The 4746-nt window shown below is 36.0% G+C and overlaps 1 pseudogene; it reads right to left on the minus strand.

The window, feature by feature from the left end:
* Positions 1-3658: 3658 nt before the first annotated feature.
* LOC107572239 (Fc receptor-like protein 2) overlaps positions 3659-4746 on the minus strand; it is a 5524-nt pseudogene continuing 4436 nt past the window's right edge.

Genomic DNA, 4746 nt, shown 5'->3' on the forward strand with positions numbered 1-4746 from the left:
TGATTTATCTCTATATATATATATATATATATAGATATATATATATATATATATATATATATATATATGATAAATAGGATTTTTATGTTATCAATTTTTTGATGCACTGAAATTTCATAATTCTTGTTACCAATTTCAATATCACAAACAAAATACTAGCTCAAGTAAAGCCAAGCTTACTGAACAAGTAAACAGTAACAAATTATAATAGCACAAAGATACATACGACATCAACCTACTTGAAAAACCTAAACAAATGAATAAGAAATATTATATTGTATAAAGTTATTGTACAAATAGACTGAATAGTCTTCACTGTATAAATTCAACATACATTAATTCTTACTTATTTTACAAAAGTGATTCAGTCAAGGACAGTGAGTGATTTTCTTTCTGATGTTTGATTTACATTATTGACACAAATGGCAACAGCAGCTATATTAGACTGCTTTAGAGGAATAGTTCACCCAAAAATGAAAATTATGTTGTTGTTCTAAACCTGTATGAGTTCCCCTCTGCTGTTGAACACAAAATAATATATTTGGAACAATACTGGTAACCAAAAAACAAAAAACAAAACAAAAAACACTATTGGAAACTTTCTGGTTATGAACATTCTTAAAAAAATATTTTCTGTTTTGTTGAGGAGAACAAAGAAATTCATACAGGTTTAGAACAACTTGAGGCTCAGTAAATGATGACAGTATTTTCATTTTTGGGTGAAGATCATATAATGCCAGGATCTCACATAGCCTACTACTACACATGCTTTACCTTTAACTATTAACGTTCATGTAAGGCACAACTGACAAAGTCTGGCACTTTGACACATAACTATGTGTATTTGAACGTTTAAGCACAAGGCGCGAAAAATAATTCAAGTTTAGTCAGGCTGTAAGGATTCTGTTCTTGTCTGTGTAATGTTTTGCCCCTGTTTCTGTTCCCTTATTTGGTCATGTTCCTGTCCTCGTTTTGTTAATTAGTTTGATTAGTCATCCCATACACCTGTGTTTCCCCGATCATCCCTTGTATTTAAGTTCCTGTTTGTTTAGTCTTCTTTGGTTGGTTCTACTCGTTGGATGTTGTGTAATTCCCCTGTGTTTCCAAGGATTAAAGACATATGTTTATGAACTCCACGTCTCCTCGTTCCGCGCTCCTCCCAGCACAGATTGTGACACAGGAGCTGGAGCAGGTGCGCGCCGCGCATATCAAGCTGAAACTGTCTTAACTAGCGCATTTACCAACAAGAATTCTGCTCATCTGCTTAATGTCCATGAATAATTTAAAACCATTTGTTTTTAAACCACAATGCTTAAAACGCGTTTAAGCTTACATCATGACGCGCAAAACGATTGACATTTTTCTACCGGGTTATTTCCCAATCTGAATACATAGAGTTTGTTCAAACACAAAAAGCCAAATACATCCATCATGTTAATAATCAAATCCATCAGCTTTAGTGAAATAACCATATAGCTGTGGAGTTTACTGACTGTGTTTTATCTGCTGTTTGTCTTTTACGTGTTTCTTTTTTTTGAGCCCCTCTCTCACATAATTTTCTTAGAATAGCTCACATTTTTACTTATCGAAGATTGTTCTTTGCGTGACCATTTCCAGATTATGCCAGAACGAAGTGAAGAGTGGAGGTGAATGTGAACCTGAAATGGCGCTTCAATCTACTCCACAGCCAATCACTGGCCCCCTCGTTGCTCGGGCCCTGTTGTTAATCCGGCCCTGTCTATATGATATAATTCAGATATCGATATGAACAATATATTAAAAAAAAAGTCTCAGAAAAACTGCCAAGATCGCCCACAACAGATGTCTGTACGTACAAACTTAAGTTTATGAAACCTCCTCCGATAAAATTATATAATATTTTAGAAATAAAAATGGTACAAATAAATTAATGTTCACCTTTTATTTGTATTTAGTCTTCATACAAACAAAAAATGTGAAATCACCGTCAAATAAACACAAAACACTCATAAGACACTCACCTTATTAATATTAATATTTAAACTATAACTTTAAACTATAATATAGGCTGATTATTCTTATAGACTGAAACTAAAGTGCTTCAGCCAGGATAAAGAATATGAAAAGTGCTCAGAGTTGCTGCAGAAAACAAAAAAAAAAGAGTGAGCAACAACAAAAACACATGTTGCTGGAGACGGGCTGATTGAAAATGCACATTCACTCTCTGCCAGCAGGAGGCACTTTTGGAGCGGCAGAAACAGCGGTTTCCTCGTTAACGGCTGTAAACAAAGCAGCGCTGCGCTCATAAACGCTGCTTTATCTGATAAAAGCTGTGTCCCAAATGGCGCACTATACACTTTGTACTTATGCACTACTCACCCATGTAGTGTATGAATTATATAAGGTTATTTTGTCATTCATAATCGGAGTCTGATAGCCCCTCCCCCTTTGCTACGTAATTAAAGCTGCGACGGTTGAGTGCATGAAGTGTCCAACATTCCACACTTCGTTTTTTTCGGTTATTTCAGTACATCATCCGGGTATTTAAAGTGCACTTTTCTTTTTGGAATTTTCAGTGTGAACGCACTACTTGCACTATTCATACTAAAAAACGTCATAGAATAGTGCATAAGTACACTATTTTGTGACGCACCTAAAATGAAAATGCCATCAAAACTTTTCTGAAGATAATCAGTTCCCTTCAAAGATACATTAATATAAAACATCCGTGCTGCGTTTTGATTCTGAAACGTGCAGTGCTCATGTTTATTCAACGAAGTCAAAGCCTTTTGGAAAATCTATTTGTGGCAGTCAGTGTTGATACTGTAGCGGTCCGCCACAAATAAATCAATGTATGGGAAACACTGGTAATATTGAAATATCAGAAATGTGTTTAAAAATCATATCACTGTTATTAAAAAATATATATATATATATTGCGATATATTGATATTGAATTATTGTCCAGCCCTAACAGTATGTTTTTATCTCTATCTTTATGGTTTTTATGAAATACCTACCAAAATCTTTTAACTATTTAAACAAATTTGACTAGAAAAGACAAAACAAACAACCAAAAAAAACAAACATGTCTTTTTCAGTAAGGAAACATGTGTATTTGTCGAGTAAAAGATAAACAGAATGAGTGAGAGATTCAATTAAACTGATTTGTATTACAGCAATTTTCACAATACATGTTGTTTCAAAGCAGCTTTAGTAAGCGCCTTACAAACCCAAAGGATGACAGCTACACAGTATTAATGATAATAATGACCAGTTTGGTGCTTAACTGAATAAAATGCATATAATGTAATAAATCAGACCGACATTTACCTCTCATCCTGCAGCATTTGAAAATCAGCACGACTGTCACTAGCAGATATGGACAAACTGCCAGTACAGAACTGAGTGTGTGGAGGACAGAGATCTGAGATTCTGAATGAGACACTGAAAAACAGACACACAAGCACTTTATCAAGCACTATATCTGAACGAGAGAATAAGAAGAAATTAATCAGCTCACAGTTTCTATTGACTCTCACCTCTGACTGAGATCCAGCTCTTGGGTGACTCTCCTCTCTCTGAGTGTTTGCAGTAGTAGAAACCCTCATGTGACTTTGAGACATTAGAGATGATCTCTGTAGTTTGATTCTGGATGAGTGATCCATCTTTATAGAAATCAGCTCTGAGGTTTGGTGGGGTAAGCGCCTTACAAACCCAAAGGATGACAGCTACACAGTATTAATGATAATAATGACCAGTTTGGTGCTTAACTGAATAAAATGCATATAATGTAATAAATCAGACCGACATTTACCTCTCATCCTGCAGCATTTGAAAATCAGCACGACTGTCACTAGCAGATATGGACAAACTGCCAGTACAGAACTGAGTGTGTGGAGGACAGAGATCTGAGATTCTGAATGAGACACTGATAAAGAAACACACAAGCACTTTATCAAGCACTATATCTGAACGAGAGCATAAGGAATAAATCAGCTCACAGTTTCTATTGACTCTCACCTCTGACTGAGATCCAGCTCTTGGGTGACTCTCCTCTCTCTGGGTGTTTGCAGTAGTAGAAACCCTCATGTGACTTTGAGACATTAGAGATGATCATCTCTGTAGTTTGATTCTGAATGAGTGATCCATCTTTGTAGAAATCAGCTCTGAGGTTTGGTGGGGTTGAATGTTGATTTAAACAGCGTAGAGTCAGAGTATCTCCTTCAGTCACAGGATGAACAGGACTCTCCAGAATCACATCAGCTACAGAACAGAGGAAGCATGAGCTGATTGCAAATATTATATTAACAATATGGTAACATCAAAATAATAATAATTTAAAAAAAGTATGTTTTGACAAAACTAGATTTTTAGTGCCACTTGCCCATTGAGTGTTTTTTGCCCACTGATGCATCCTGTACTTGTTTAATCAACCTGCTTTATATTGATTGTAAACTGCCAGTCAAACAAATGAACACAGACTCACAGTGTACAGTGATATTAACAGGATGATAGTTCTCTCCAGATTCAGACTGACACCAGTACACTCCAGTGTCTGATGTGATGGTGGAGCTGATTGTACATGTAGATCCTGTTTGTGATCCCCATACTGATGATGAACAATCGTCCAGCCTCAAACTCTCTGTGTATCTTCTCACTCTCCATCTATCAGAGTTACTCTGGTCCTCACAACTCAGAGAGAGAGAGACAGATGTGAAGTGTTGAGTTCTACTAGGACTGATGATCAGAGAGACTGGAGGAGAA

This window comes from Sinocyclocheilus grahami, unplaced genomic scaffold, assembly GCF_001515645.1.
Source record: "Sinocyclocheilus grahami isolate Dianchi unplaced genomic scaffold, SAMN03320097.WGS_v1.1 scaffold1722.1, whole genome shotgun sequence".
NCBI classification, from domain to species: domain Eukaryota; kingdom Metazoa; phylum Chordata; class Actinopteri; order Cypriniformes; family Cyprinidae; genus Sinocyclocheilus; species Sinocyclocheilus grahami.